Genomic DNA, 17,192 nt, shown 5'->3' with positions numbered 1-17,192 from the left:
CAAAAGAAGGTTAGTATAACAAACTATAAACGTTATTTGTTCTCCTTTCTTTCGTCAGCTTCTTTAATAGACATAAAGTTATATAAAGTAATAATTACAATAATGTATTCTTGGGTTTGTAATATATATGGATATAATATATATGTAACAATAATATCACAAAAAAGGGGAAAAGGGAATGGAACTGTATGGAAGTAACATTTCTTTATCTCTCTGGAATCAAGACAATATATATCTTAAGTAGGTTATGGTAAGATGTATACGTTAAGCTCCTAAGAAAATAAATTAAAAGCTGTGGTTAAAAAAAATTCTAGGAATTAAAATGTTACAGTAGAAAATATGCACTCAATGCAAAACACAACAGTAAAAGAGGAACAGAGGAAAAAGCCAGAAGACATATAAAAGCCAAAAAGCAAAATGGCTGATATAAATCTAACTATATCAACAAAAACATTAAATGTGAATAGATTAAACAACCCAATCAAAAGGCAGAAATAGACTGGATATAAAAACATGATCCAATTATAATGTCATCAATAGGAGACAAAATTTAGATAGAGACATAAACAGTTAAAAGTAAAAAGGTGGGAAAAGATTGATTATGCACACAGCAACCACATGAAAGCTTGTGTAGTTATAATAATATTTTTTAAAAGAAGTTTAAAATGCTACTACAGATAAAGAAGAACATTTGATAATAATTAAAGAGTTAATTCATCAGGAAGACATAATAATACTAATAAACATTCGTAGACCTAACAGCAAAACCTCAAAATAAGCAAAGCAATCTCTGACAGAATTTAAAGTAGAAATGCACAATTCAACAATAATAGTTGAAGACTTCAACACTCCACTTTCAATAGTGGATAAAACAACTTAAGCAGAAGATCAATAAGGAAATAGGAGATGTGAAAAACACTATGAATAAACTACAATCTGTATCTATAGAACACTCTACTCAACAGGAGCAGAACACACGTTCTTCTCAAGCGCACATGGAAAATTCTCCAGGATAGACTCTATGCTAGGCCGTAATACAAATATCAATACTTTTAAAAGGATTGGAATCATACAAAATATGTTATTCTATAACAGTGGCATGAAAGCAGATATTAATAATGGAAAGACAATAGGGAAAATCACAAATATGTGAAAATTAAACAACACTCTCCTAAATAACTAATAGGTCTAAAAAGAAATCTTAAGAAGTTAGAAAATTCTTTGAGGTGAATGAAAATAAATAAAAACACACAAAACTTATGGGATGCAGCTAAAGCAATGAGAGAGAATTTTATAGCATTAAATATTTAGATTAGGAAAGAAAAAAAAGTCTCAAATCAATAATGAATTTCCACCTCAAAAACTGAAAAAAAGAGAACAAATTAAATCCAAATCTCTCAGAAGAAAAGCAATAATAAAAATTAGAATTAAATTAATAAAATGGGAAATAAAAAAGCAATAGAGAAAAATCAACAATAGTAAAGATTAGAATAAAATTAGTAAAATGAGAAATTTAAAAAAAGAGAAAATCCAATAAAACCAAACTTATTTATTTGAGGAGACCAACAAAATTGACAAACTATTGGCTAGACTGACAAAAGGGAAAAAATAAGAGAGAATACCAAGTTGCTAAACTCAGGAATAAAGAAGGGAATATTGCTATTAATTTTACAGAAATAAAAAATGGATTAAAAAGAACACTATGAGGAAATGCATACCAACAAGTTAGATAATCTAGATGAAATGAATAAGTTCCTAGAAAGACATAAACTACATAAACTTTTTCAAGAATAAACAGAAGATCTGAGTATATTTATAAAAAATAGAATTATGATTAGTAATCAAAAAACTTTCTGCAAAGAAATGCCATGGCTCAGAACACTTTACTAGTGAATTCTACCAAATGTTTACAGAACAACTAACAATAATCTTTCAATAAATAGAAAAGAGACTAAGCATGGTAGGTCATACCTGTAATCCCAGCACTTTGCAAAGCTGAGGTGAGTGAACCACTTGAGCCTAGGAGTTCAAGACCAACTAGGGCGACATGGTGAAACTCCATCTTTACAAAAAATACAAAAACATTAGGTGGGCATGGTGGCATGTGCCTTTAGTTGCAGCTACTTGGGAGGCTGAAATGGGATAATCACCTGAGCCCAGGAGGTTGAGGCTGCAGTGAGCCATAATGGTGCTACTGCGCTACTGCTCTCCACCCTGGGTGATAGAGTGAGACCCTGGGTCTCAAAAAAAAAAAAAAAAAAAAAGAAAGAAAGAAAGAAGAAGAAAAAAAGAAAGAAAAAGAAGTATACTTCACAACTATTCTGTGAGGTTAATACTACTCTGATTAAAAAAAAAAAAACTAGAAAACGTGGCACATATACACCATGGAATACTATGCAGCCATAAAAAAGGATGAGTTCATGTCCTTTGTAGTGACATGGATGAAGCTGGAAACCATCATTCTGAGCAAATTATCGCAAGGACAGAAAACCAAATACTGCATGTTCTCACTCACAGGTGGGAATTGAACAATGAGAACACTTGGACACAGGAAGGGGAACATCACACACCGGGGCCTGTCATGGGGTGGGAGGTTGGGGGAGGGATGGCATTAGGAGAAATACCTAATGTAAATGACGAGTTAATGGGTGCAGCAAACCAACATGGCACATGTATACATATCTAACAAACCTGCACATTTGCACATGTACCCTAGAACTTAAAGTACAAAAAAAAAAAAAAAAAAAGGTTACGGCATCACAAGAAAATAAAATTACAGATCAACATCTTTTATAAATATACATGGCAAACATCATCAACACAATACTAGCAAACCTAATCCTGCAACATATAAAAACATTATATATCATGACTAAGTGAGATTCATCCCAACAATGTAAGTTTGGCTTAGCATCTGATAATCAATAATGTAATAAACATATTAATACAATAAAGTACTGAAACCACATAATCATCAGATTACAGCAAAAGTATTAGACAAAATTTGTACCACTTCATGATAAAAAGACAACAAACTAAGAGGAGAAAGAAACTTTCTGAATCTAATAATTTGGATCTACAAAATCTCACAGCTAATATCATACTTAATGTTAAGAAACTGAATGGTTTTCTGCTAAGATCAGGAGCAAGACAACAGTATGTACTGTCACCCCTTCTATTAAAATTTTACTGGAGTTTCTGAAACCACCTTTGCAAAAATTGTAATAGAAAATTATGTCATGGAAGAGATCTGATCTAACCAAGTCTCACCTGGCCTTTAACCTCCAAACTGTTCTCAGGCTTTTCTGGGCTTGGGCCAAGCTAACTTTGGGAGAAATTTAGTTTGTAGTTTAAATAATAATAGCCCTTCCCCAGAACTAAACCACTTTTGTAAAGCTAATAAAAGACCACCAGTTTAGGAGTATGACAGTAGCCTGAATTCTGCTAAGGTGTAGATATAAAAAATCAGCAGCCTTTATTCCAGAGGTCACAAGATTTGCAACTTCCCCAATTATCCCTGCAGATAACATTACTATTGCAGAACCTAAGATTAGCCTTTTGAGATGTCATTTCTGGTTTTTGCATTTATGACCACCAGTAGCTCCACTTGGGCCAACCAACCAGCCCCGTGGCCCCACCCAGAAGTGAACTCAGCACATGAGAACTATTTTCCATATCCTTATGATTACACACCCAACCAATCAGCAGCACCTATTCCCTTGCCCACCAAACTAGCCTTGAAAAACCCTAGCCTGTCAATTTTCAGAAAGGTTAATTCGAGTAATAATAAAACTCTAGTCTCCTGTTCAGCCAGCACTGTTTGAATTAAACTCTTTCTCTATTGCAATCACCCTGCCTTGATTAGTAGGCTCCATCTGGGCAATGGGCAAAATGAATTCATTCTGTTATTGGAAAGGGATCCAGATCCAGACCCCAAGAGAGGGTTCTTGGATCGCATACAAGAAAGAATTCAGGGTGAGTTTGTAAAGCAAGTTTATTAAGAAAATAAAGGAATAAAATAATGGCTACTCCATAGACAGAGCAGCCCCAAGGGTTGCTGGTTGCCCACTTTTATGGTTATTTCTTGATTGTGTGCTTAAAAGGGGGTAGATTATTCCTGCCTTTCTTTCTTAGACCATATAGGGTAACTTCCTGACATTGCCATGGCATTTGTAAACTGTCATGGCACTGGTGGGAGTGTAGCAGTGAGGATGACCAGAGGTCACTCTCGTCACCATCTTGGTTTTGATGGGTCTTAGCTGGCTTCTTTACTGCAACCTGTTTTATCAGCAAGGTCTTTATGACCTGTATCTTGTGCCAACCTCCTATCTTATCCTGTGACTTAGAATGCCTCTCTAGGGATGCAGCCCAGTAGGTCTCAGCCTCATTTTACTCAGACCATATTCAAGATGGAGTTGCTCTGGTTCAAATGCCTCTGACCATTGAGCAGTTACATTTCTAGTCAGGGAAATTAGGAAGGAAAATGAAATAAAAGACATCTAGAAAGAAATTAGTGAAACTATAATCGCAGATGACATAATCTTGAATATGGAAAATCCTAAGGATTTCACTAAAACTATTGCAATGAATAAAGTTCAGCAAAATTGAAAGACACAAGATCAACATACAAAATCAATTATATTTCTATATACTTGGCATGAACAATCAGAAAATAAAATTAAGAAAACATTTTGAAAGAAACTTAAGAAGGCCTAAATAAATGGAAAGACATCTTATGTTCAAGGATTGAAAGGTTTAACATTATTACTATTGAAATACTCCCCAAACTGACCTACAGATGCAACACAATTTCTATAAAAATCCTACCTAATTTTTCCAAAATTGACAAGGTGACCCCAAAATTCACATATGAATGTAAATCATCCAGAATATTCCCCCTCCTCTCAAAAAATATTTAAAAAGGTAAAACAAAGTTTTTGTCACAAATTGTGCTGGGGCAACTGTATATCCATGGGAAAAGAATGAAATTGAATCCCTACCTCACACCACATACAAAAGTTAACTCAAAGTGGATCAAAGACTTTACCTCTGTGATCTTTCTCCCCAAAATTCATATCCCAGTCTAATCATGAGAAAATACCAAATTCTAATATAGAGACATGCTTACAATATACCTGACCAGTGCTCTTCAACACTGTCAAGTCATCAAAACAAGGAAAGCCTGAGGAACTGTCATAGCAAAGAGGAGCCTAAGGTTCACGACAACTAAATGTCATCTGGTATCCTGGATGGGATCTTGGGACAGAAAAAGGATATTAGGTAACAACTAAGAACATCTAGCAAACTATAACATTTAATTAATTGTAATTTATCAATATTTGTGGACTGTGGACTTGTGGCTTCTCCGTGTAATGTAGTTGGATTTCTCATGTGGCAACTGAGAATTTCAATAGACAAAGGCAGAAGATTCCAGTCCTCTTAATGGCTAGGTCTGAATTAGGTGTAGTGACACTTTGGTTATAATCCATTTGTCAAAGCAGTCAGCTATTCATGCACAGAGGAATGGACCCTCATCTCTACCTAGCTATTTTTAACCTGCTGTACCCCTCATCTCCTGCTGGACATAATATCACAGACTCTTCAAATCACAGTCCATCAACCGTCCTCCTATGAAGTTCTCTTTCTATTAAAGATAAAAATTAATCTTGATTATTTTCCTCCCACACTTAACATTATCTATTGTCTGACTGCTGTCTGTGCAATATGCATGGGCTTTGTAACATAACTTTTCACAATCTAGCACCACTTTTTATTCCAAACATCACTTCCAGTACACCTCTGTAAAAAACTGTACCAGTCTCAGAACATACATTATCATTTCAGGACTCCAGGCCATGCACACATTTTTTCCTCTGCTGGAAACAATACATGCTCTTTGTCCCACCCCCACCCCACCGCCCCTTTCTCTCTCTCTCTTTCTTTCTGTGCCTTCTTGACTTCCCCAGGCAGAGTTGGTCTGTCTTACTGTGGGCTGCAATAATAAATTACCATAGACTGGATGGCTTAAATGACAAACATTTATTTCTCACAGTTTTGGAGGCGAGAAAGTCCCAAGATAAAAGTTCTGGCAGATTTGGTGTCTGATGAGGACCCACTTCCTGGTTTGCAGATGGCCACCTTCTTGTAGCCTAACATGGCACAGAGCAGAAAGAAAGAGCTCATGTCCCTTCTTTTCATAAGGGCACTAATCCCATTCATGAAGGCTCCGCTCTCATGACCTAATTACTTCCCAAAGGCCCTACCTTCAAATATCATCAAATTGGGAATAAGTTTCAACATGTGAATTTTGGAGTAGACACATTCAGTACACAGCAGAGTCTCTTTAGCTATCTGAGTGTCCAGAGGATTCTGTTCATTTATTATAGCTTTTGTCATAATTGCGTGGTCTTTTATCTGTTCTCTCTCTCTCTCTCTCTTTCTCCTTCTCTCTCTCTGAACTATACAACCATCAAGGGCAGAGAAAATTTCTAATTCATTTTTCTATTCCTAGTGTGTTAGCACAGTAACTAGCATATAGATCATAATTACATCTACTAAATGAACAAATAACAGAAAAAAATCCCTGGAAGGAATATGGTAGCAAAAAAGCTGGGTACTCCCAATAACTTGACATTTTTTTATTCTTTTCCTGCAGGTATCAATGGTGAGCAGAAGAGGAGCAGGGATGATGAAAGACCACACATTCTCCAAAAGTCACTAAGCACTGTCCACAGATCGAACATTCATATTTTCAGATAGTGTAAGTCATATGATCGTTGATCCTCCATGTATTGCCATTTAACCCTTTACTTTAGAATGTCAGCCTTTATAACTGATATCACACACTTTGTAAAATGTAGTGAAGATAAAGGAGTGAAGTTAAACTTGCAATGCTCTTGCTATTATTTGTAAAAATGCAATAGGTATTGCATAGAGTTAGTTACAAGCACAAAACTGTGCTTGTAATAATGCATTAATAATGCAAGATTGTGCTGACCAACATTGCAGTCTCTGAATAGGAGAAATAATATATTCTTTGCACCAGTATACAATGATTTAGAACTTTAATAGTGTACTGGGGAAAAAACACGTGTCTGTAACCTGAAATAGTTGTTTCGCCTCACTGAGTACAAAATATGTCACAATTCTCTCCTAAATGTATTTTCTATTTTTTATCAGTCATTTTGTTGCTAAAATGTAAGATATGGGGATGAGAAGTGGGTGATTGTCTCCATCCTTTTGGATTTCTATACCCAAAATACCATAGACTGGGTAATTTATAAACAACAGAAATTTATTTCTCACAGTTCTGTAGGCTGGAAAGTCCAAGATCAAGGCGGTGGTGGGGTTTGTCTGGCGAGGGCTCCATCCTTCTTGCTATACCTTCATGTGGTGGAAGGAGCAAACAAACTCCCCCAGCCCTCTTTCACAAGGACACTAATATTATTTGTGAGGGCTCCAGTCTCATGACTTAATCACCTCCCCAAAGACCCTACTTCTTAATACTAACACATTGGGGATTAGTCTTCAACATATGAATTTTGGAGGAACACAAACATTCAGACCATAGCAATGTTTATTGGTGTGAATGCTCATTTAACTTTTCCCAGAAAAATCCCCGTTATGTCCACTAACCTCCTGTAATTAATGATAACATTTCCTTCATTTTCCAAAGTGTTCTTGTTTGGATTATAAATGAAGTAGTTACCCTAATGACAATTAACTAGACATCTTTTTTCTTACTGCATAGCACCAGTATGGGTAATTGCAGTGGCTTTCAAACTTGACTACAATTCAGGGAGAAATACATTTTTCATCATAACATAGTACACACACCCCCACGTGTGCACTAAAGCAGAAGCTTCAGGAAATGGTACTTGGATATTTTCAAATATATTTTAGTCTATTTTTTAATTAAAAAAACTCTAGTCATGATACATTAAATTGATTTATTGACCCACAGCTTTAAAAACCACCAGTATTTTGGATGTGTTTTAAGGTCATAGAACATGCCTTCTGATTCTTTTCCTTCCCTAGGTAACCCTATGCAAGTTGTCAATCTTCTCTAAACAACACTCTTCCTCATCTCTAAAGTAAATATTAATACCTACCTGAAGGTGGCAGAGAGAGTTAACTGAGATAATTTGGTTAATGAGCCTGGAATCTAGTCAACACTTACTAAAGGTAATTTCTTCTCCTCTCTTCTGCTTCTAAACCAACAGGACACAGCTGAAGTTCACAGGTTTGTAAAAGTGAAAAAATATTTTTCCTAACCCCCTGACCTCTAAAGTTTGGTCAGAGTGTTTAGCCACTGATAACACATCTTTAAACACTGTTACTTCTATGTTCAACTAAAAGAGCCACTTTTCAATAATTTCTGGTCAAGCCCATCACAATAGCACTTGCAGCTTCTCGAAAGAAAAGAAAGAAAGAGAGAGAAAAAAAGGAAGAAAGAGAATGGAAGAAGGAAACAAGGAAAAAAATTGTGATGAAGATTTTAAAATAAGTCTTATTGAGAGATGGGATGGTGAGGAAGTTGATTATAGTGATGAATGTGACAGACAGGGCCTGTACTTCTGTTTCTGTCCTCAAACTAACAGTTTTCACACATAACCATTTTCATGCATAACACATAAGCAGAATTTCGTTTGAATATTCACCTTGGAAATAAAACAATAATAATATAGCATTTATTATATTTTTTATATATATACACACACATATATATAGTGTGTGTGTTTGTGTGTGTGTGTGTGTATCCCACATGTCCACATGAGAAATAATGAAAGAAGATGGAGCCCAAGTAAGAGAGTCCAAATGCCCCATAATGCAGAGAGACAAAAGAAGTGATGAAATCAAGCACTGTACCTCTGGGCCACCAGAATTCAGGCCTGGTTCCAGAGTCCTCTGGTTTTCACTGTGTTGGAGTAGGACTTCCCCGGGTGCACGGCTTTTCTGCATTGGTTGGCATCTATTGAACCTAAGGTGATCACAGCAGTGATAGAGACAAGCCAGCTTCCGTCTTTCCATAGTTTGATCCCCTGCACCTGAGGCGGGAGGGGAGCCCCTCTATGGAATGCAATACAAAGGAGGCACCCTATCACTATGTAAGAACTCATCTTGCTCCCTCATTTCACATTACATCTTTGAATGTCTTGCTCAGTTGTTTCGCCTTGGCTAGTTTTCACTCTTTGGTGAGTACTCTCACAACTCTCTTGTAAGCAGGAGCCCATTTTCTTTTTCTAAGTAATCCAGACTCCTCGCATGGTGCTTCCTGGGCAGGGGGTGCTCAACAAATTGTGCTGATAATTAAGCCATTCACTCAAAGAATATTTATTAAGCACCTAGTGACCAAGTTACTATTGACCTTCAAATCACCTAATCTAATGATCATTCCTTACTGCTCATCTTCCTCCACCATTGCTACCTTAGAAGCCTCCTGTGCCTGCCTCCATTTCCCAGACTTACTGCTTGATCCTCCCTGGCAAGCTTTCCCTTCACCATTTTTTTTCAGCACTTGTAAGGAACTGAATCTGTCCCCAATAGTACACAGTTTGAGTTACAGCCAGGACTAGAACTCAGGCCTGCATATAATCAAAGATCAGAAAACGGCCAAATCTTGATGTTTCTATTCATAGGGAGGAAACCCAGATGGGCCTACTCACAATACATGCTTCCAAATGAAAGAACATTTTTCCCCCTAAGGACATTGTTAGGACACTGTCTAGCTAGAAGATATTCAGAGAAAATTCACTCCTTTACCTGCCCTAGGGAAATGGGAAAATTCAATGTTTGAGCCATTTACCCAAAAGAGTAATCCATGCTGGAAATTTTGCTTAAAGTATTCTTTTAAAAGGCCCTTCTGTCTTTATTATGACGATAAGACTGCTGAGTCTGCCCAAGCATATGAGGTTGCAAAGAATATTTCTTTTTATTCAGACCTTGTATTCTCTACATGATGAAAGGATTCTTGGCACATAGTTGGCAATTACTATCTAGGTTTTCTGCATAACATAGGTTTTTTAAACTAAGCTTTTAACTCAATAGACATCAGGCTCCAGTGAAAATACATGTGGCCTAACACGAGCAGAAATAAACACAATTCTAATCAACTTAACTGTTGACAAAAGCATGTGGTTTCATTGCTTGCGGCCAAAGTTATAAGAGTGGACTCTGATTTCTTGCAGGAACACCCCTCATTTATGTGTGCAAATAGGGTAATTAAGTGTCCAATTACCAGATTTGCATTGGCAAATGGGGGCTTTGTGTGGGTAAAATTCTCCATGGTTTGGGACCAGCTGAAACTTAGGTCTTTTCTTTTTGGATCAATCCCCCAACAATAACACGGGCATGATGAAGTTCCCATCTTGTCCTGATCTGAAGCCACGGCTGAAGACTTCCCTTCTTTTGGTAATTCAGTGAAGCGGAGAGCCAAAGTTAGGATCTGGGGCTTTTTCTTCCTTACTGTCTACTCTGAAAAATAATTAAGCATTTCAAGTACTTTCAGACTGACTTTTATTTTTTTTATTTTTATTTTTTTTAATTTTTCCTACTGGCTCTGTAGAATTAATTACTAAGGTGAAATACTTGTAAATATTCTTTTTAAAAATTTAACCATATGGAGCCATTAAGTTGAAAGACACTTCATAAAACAACTTTATTCTTTTCTCCCCCAGCTCTTGGGTGAAAGCTAAGATGGGTCCATTGACTTTCTCAAGTTTCAGATAAAAAGGTTTCTGGATACTTTTAGTCATTAAGCCAATCTTTTTACAGTAATTAAGACATCTTTTCTGGGATATCCCATCCTTTCTGGGATGTCTAGTCAAGATGCAGTAAACATATTCCACTCTATCTCTCTCCATGAAGGAAGTTAAAACCCTGGATGGAATAAATATAGCAGTTCTCTGTGGAGCCTGTAAAGTACGTGGCAGCAGGCAGACTAAGGAAAGCAACCAGAACCTGAAGAACTATTGAACCACTTTTCCCCTCTGGCATCTCCTGCTGTAGGACCGAGACAGCTGGAAAACAGGAACCATACATCAGGTACAGACAGAATGAACTCCAAGAAAACCCACTTAATTTTAGTCTAAAGAAGGAGAAAGAGGGCCTCATGGGGCCAAAGAGAATTTATGGTTTCTACTGCTCCGTCTCCCAGGAAATGCTATGGCAGTGGTGGTGACAATTGCAGTGGTGACAATTGCGGTGGTGGCTCGTCAGGTATCCAAAACTCCAAGAAAGGAGAGTCCTTATGTCTGACCAGAGAAACTGAGAGAAATCCCTGCTGCTTTTTTCTCCCTCTCTCTATCCTCTTGCTGCTCAGCATTGGAGGCAGAAAGAGTTAGCCCTTACTCTCCCCCGGTAGCCTTCAGTTTGCTGAGGGCTTGTATGTTTTTGTTGACTTGATTTTCTAAAATATTCTTCAGCTACACTGACCACCACATAAACTCTTGTTCACATATTTTATGTCCAGGACAAAGCTCCTATCGTTGATCAAGCCTCTTCTTTCCAGAAATGACTTTACCTACCTCTGTTATAAGATTCTGTTATAATCATGTCGTCATTATCGCTTTTGCTTATAGGCTATCACCTTCATTTGTGGATTCATTCCCACCCTTCAGGGGCTGTTTCAGTGCTTTCCACAAATATCTGAAGGAATGATCAAGTCTGTTTTCCTAGAAATAAAATATTCCAAGAAATATTTAAGGATATATTAAGATTTCAATAAAGCATAAAAAACACTTAAATAAAAATGAAATTATTTGAATATTTTATTATAGATACAACTGCAATACAATTTATTGCCCAAACTGGGAAATGTTTGAGAGTGAAATGGGGAAAAGGCACTAAAATAATGAAAGCATAGTATTTCATCTACAACAGGTATTAACTGGAACACATTATGGTCCTCATTGTAAACTTAATGGCAAATACCACCTTGTCTCTTGTTAGTTTCTTCACAGTTTCTTCTTCACCTACAGACCTAGATGTATACATATGTGCACAACCCCCTCTAGAAATGCACATGTTTTAACTTCATGTCATATCCCAGACTAAGCCAACTAAGGAGAAGAAAGATGTGGAAACTTTAATATTGCTTATAAAATTATATTTATGCAGCGTCCACCTTTCTTTCTAACTTTGTCTCTTACCTACTCTCCAAATACAATTTCTCCCAAACAGAAGAGATGACAATTCCCTGGCACTTTGCAGAATACTATAGCTTTTAATTGAGAAAGGGAACATTGTAGTTGAACATTCTTTTAGAATCATTCTCATAGGTTAAGATCTAGGTTTTGCTATTTACTATCCATGTAACTCCAGTTCTCTTATACTAAGTTTCCTCATCTATAAAGTGAAAACCAAAGGTAAACTCTCCAAAGGATATTGTGAGAATTTAATAAAATAATTGGCATTGAAACGTGAGATTTCCCAGGCAAAATCGTGTGTGTATTCAGCCCAGTTCCCATTTTGTAAATGGCCACGTACATTACCAATTTCCACAAAATGCTACGAGAGGGAAACTGTTACATGTTTAACATGAAGCCAGAAATTATAAGAGAGGTTTAAATCTAAGAAACTTCCTTAGAGATACTTCATCGCCTCTAAAGCAACATCCAATTCTCAGGCCGAAATATGTAAATACAACTTGCCCGTAACCAAATTAATATCTATTAATATCTTATTAATATCAAATTAATATCTTATTTCTAGTTCATTAGCATGTGTTGTGTAAGCACCTACTGCTCTGGAGGAGAAATACTTCTAGAATGAGGAAGAAAGAAGGAGATGGTAAAGAGTTTAATAGGTGGGTCTTAAACCAAACCCCACAAGAAAACCACAACCACCATCACAACAACAACAAACATGACACCAGCTTGCTGAAACCCTGAGTGACACTAAATTTCTTTTTCAAATCCAGAATATTTAACCATGAATGTGCTCTAATAATCAATTCTGATCAAACAAAAATTTATGTCTTCCAAAATTATCAAACCAGGTTAAACTTGGAGGACCATCTGTTAAGACCAAGCTAATATTTTAACATCTTATTTGCTAGAGAAATCCATTCTCTTGTGTGTGCATTTGGTCTCATGAGTGGTGAAGGCCATTGAGTTAGACATTGTCAAGAGAACCACAATAGCATACTAGGTTTGGCTGAGTCTCCTCCTGGGCTAATTATTATGTCCTCTGAGAGAAGGAATCTCCAAATTACCAGGGAACCTGATAATTTTTTTTTTTTTTTTTTTTTTTACCTATCCACTTAGGATTCAATAGTTTCAATCCTGAAATGATCTTTGATCAATGCACAGATCAAAAGACTAAGAGCTTTTACAGTGTAGTAGACATTATTTTGACTATAGGTGTTTCCATCAGCTCCAGGTTGGCTTTCTCGTTAACCTACTTCCGCTGGAAAACTAAGGTGGGTTGTTTCCAGTTCACTTATTGAAGTCATCACTTGATTCTCTCTATAATAGAGAAGTCATCCTACAGTCTTGTTGCTACAATCTTTACAGAAAATTGTGAATAATCTGACTATTTGAGGAATATTATGTCCTGGTAAATTATATATTTCTTAAGGTTACAACTTAACAGAGCATTTTCTCACTCTCCACCCCCACATTGGTTCTGAAAAATTTGGTAAGGATTTATAGTTTCCTTTTCTCTGTGAAAATAGTATCTAAGTATGTGTGTTTGCATTGTTTGGCAGTTGTTTATACTCTAGCTTCTACCAAAACTAATTTATTTTGCCTTTGTAATTATAATTTATTCCACATTTATCTCTTACATTATCCAGTTGTAGGGGTTGAAAAACTATATCCTGTGGGCCAAATTCACCTGTTCTCATAAATTGTTTTGTTAGGACACAAGTACAAGCATATGCTTACTTGTTGTCTATGGCTGTTTTCAATATCAGAGTAGACAGGTGTGACAGAGGCTGCATGGCTGGTGAAACAAAGAAAAAACAGTTACTACCTGGTCCTTTATAGAAAACATTAGCCAACCCCTTGTCTAGTGTCATCATTCCAAACACAGAAACTCACTGCACAGATTTATAGAAAGTAAAGTGCAGTATGCTCTGTTGAATATATTCTAAATCTATGACATATCTTAGAAGACATTAGTTTTAAGAACATTATTATTGACAGCTCTTTTCTCATTCTTGAATTCTCATTAATTAAAAAGTTCTTATGTAAAATGCAGCAAACTCCCAGTAATGCATGCTTCATAATTACAAAAATTCAAATGTTCTCTTGTAAAAATCATGCCTTCTCGTTTCATAAAAACTTTAGACTCACTGAATACATGTTCTGTGTTTATTAATATATTATATATTTGGATGGGGGAAGAAGCAGGAATGTGTTTCTGCATTTCAAAGAGCTTCTAATATTTATGAAGAGATATAACCTTAACAATGCCTTCCATAATTGAAATGTACAAAAAAATGAACAGTACAGAGAAGACAGAATTCTGAGCTTTCACTTATTATCAGTAATTTATCATTAATTACAAACATTGGTTGAGCATCGATGCTGGCCAAGCTCTTTGGTTTGCCTGAAGTCTCATATTATACAAAGTAAGTCGTGGTTTGTATTTTCAGTAAGCTTCTAGCTAAAGAGATAATTACTAGAAGAGAATAAAGTTAGTCTTTAGAGGAGCTATTAGCTGTCTATGGCCATACCACCCTGAATGCGCCTGATCTCGTCTAAGAGTTATTAGCCATATCTTCCAATAGCAGTGTTAAAGTATTTCTCTTGCACATCAAAGCTCTGTTTTAAAAGTGGTGAAAGGGCTCAATTTGAAGGGATAAGAGAGGGCATAATTTTATCTTTGATTTTAGACCATTTACTGTCAAAATTTGCTGCGTATTGAAATTCCTGAGTGATTCTAGTGCACAGCCAAAGCTGTGAACCACTGGTCTTGAGTCATTCTTTTCGAACTTTAAAGTGCATCAAATGACCTGAGGATCTTGTTAAAATGCAGATTCATAAACTGTAGGTACAAGGTAGGGTCAGATGATGTTGATGCTACTGGTCCATGGAACACATTTGGAGTAATGAAAGTTGTGATTTGGAGTGTGTGTGGGCATGTGTACATGACTGCAATGTGTGCATGTATATATTCCTAATATGGCTGTTATTGTTCTCTCTAAAAATAAAACTTGTTTTCTCTCTGGGTTTCAAATACATAATGGCACACTCAACCAGAGGTGATTTTCGCTCTTGATTATGGAAGATTCCTAATGAACTCATATGCACAAGGACCCTACCCTGCTGACTCATGCACCCTAGAACCCTACTTAGGCCGTCAGGACAGTTCTCTTCGCTGTTAGCTCAGGTTTCTGCTCAGATAAGCTTGTGCTGCTGGCTCTGGAGGGGCCTTACTGATAATGGCATCTGAAGGCATTCAATTAGCACATTTCAGGTTTCTCTGGTCATAGACATCTCATAATTTCTTCACTAATGCAGCTGGATCTTTTTCTTTTTCCAAATCATTAGGCATCCCTTCAATGTTACTTTCCACTTTCCAGCCTGTAGTGGATAAAGATTTTATTTTAGTACTCAACACATTTGTGTGTTAGGGTAATTTAGGGAGAAACCACATGCTAACATGTTTTAAAAGAGGAGTTTCATTTTTCTGAATTTTACTAAGACATTGATCCTGCCTCCTGTCTTTATTTGAATCAGAGTATGAAGCCTTGGCATTAATAAGCAGGTGTGATGAAGGCTGTGTCTGGAGTTGGAAACTGAGTCTGGGAAAATAGAGAGGAGAAAAGGAGGGGACAAAGAGAGAAGTGTTCTCAGACTCATGCCTGCAATGTAGGAGAAAAACCCCTCTTTTGGGGGAAAGGTCAGAAGTAGTGAGTTCCTCATTTTGTCTTAAATCCTCGTCTTTTAGGAAAGACAATCCCTGAAGCAAAGATAAGATCTGGTAATACTTCCTCTGATATGAGCTGGGTGAGAGGACTCCCTGTTTCGAGCTTCTCAAACTTTACATGCACAAGAATCATTTGGAAGATCTTATTTAAAATGCAGATTCTGATTAGTTAGGTCCAGGTGGAGTCTGAGTTTGTGCATTTCTAACAAGCTTCCTGGTGATGTGGATGCCGCTAGTCTGAGAACCACACTTTGAGATGCAAGGCTTCATTGACATGCACCCGGGGCCCCAGTTCTCAACCTTGGCTTCTCATTAGAATCACTTGGGAAACTTTCAAAACACTAATGCTCAGGCTGCACCCTAGAACTATTATTAAATTAGAAATCTATAGTATGGGACTCACACATTAGTAATTTTGAAAGCTTTGTGAGTTACTCCCATGTGCAGCGGTCTGGGCTGAGGGAGATGTGAAGAAAGCAAGAATCAGGTCTCAAAGGATGATGCCAGGACCATCAGTGTATTATCAGTGTCATCTAGGAGACTGTCAGAAATGCAAATTCTTGGACCCTGCCCTATACCTGCTTAATCAGAAATTCTAGAGCTAGGGCCCAGTAATCTGTATATATAAAGAGACATATTAACATATATATTTATTTATATATACATATACTCTGTGCATTCTAATTCATGCAAAAGTTTGAGAACAACTACTTTATATATTCAGCCTCTCAGATGGCTTGATAGTAGGAATAAATACATTATAAATATTAATATGATCCCAAGTACCCTCTGTTGAGAAGTAGCAATAGAACCCACTTACCAGATATTGAATGCTTACCATTTGTTATATAAAACACCAAGAAATTGACTACATCTCATTTAGTGGCACAACATCCCTGACAGGTAAATATTAATGCTTTCGTAACACAAATGAGGAAACAGAAGATTACAGAGATGAGGCAATTTGCCAAAAGTCATGGAGGAGGTAAATTAGGACCTTTCTGAGTACAGGTGCTATGTCCTAATCTAGGCGAGGCTTCATGGGGACTGAACACAAGTGTAATTCACTCACGGAGTAACCACTTTGAGCATGTAAGCCATGCTAGGTGTCAAGCTACTTTTGTTTAGAAAGCACTCCTCATATTGATGCACTCATGAGCTAGTGGGCTTCAGAGAGGAAAACTGGCCATTGCTGCACAGATGGATGCATACTATGGCAGGTTATATACCTTGTGCTATGAGTAAAGTGCTTTCTTGGGAACTAGAAGATGAGTGGCAGAATGGAAGAAAGATTTTCAGAGGAAATTACATGTAAA

The 17,192-nt window shown here is 36.7% G+C and overlaps 1 long non-coding RNA gene across 2 annotated transcripts in view; it reads left to right on the top strand.

Moving 5' to 3' along the window:
• LOC103882422 overlaps positions 1–13,127 on the top strand; it is a 56,928-nt gene extending 43,801 nt beyond the window's left edge. For both annotated transcript variants that reach the window (XR_002520579.2, XR_002520577.2), the window contains 4 exons: positions 6,656–6,760; positions 8,038–8,184; positions 10,867–11,043; positions 12,712–13,127. This is a non-coding gene — a long non-coding RNA (uncharacterized LOC103882422). The remainder of the gene's footprint in view (positions 1–6,655; positions 6,761–8,037; positions 8,185–10,866; positions 11,044–12,711) is intronic.
• Positions 13,128–17,192: the final 4,065 nt, after the last annotated feature.

The sequence above is a fragment of the Papio anubis genome, chromosome 2 (assembly GCF_008728515.1).
Source record: "Papio anubis isolate 15944 chromosome 2, Panubis1.0, whole genome shotgun sequence".
Lineage (NCBI taxonomy): Eukaryota > Metazoa > Chordata > Mammalia > Primates > Cercopithecidae > Papio > Papio anubis.
Note: the sequence above shows the minus strand (reverse complement) of the source record. Positions and strands in the feature narration are given on the sequence as shown.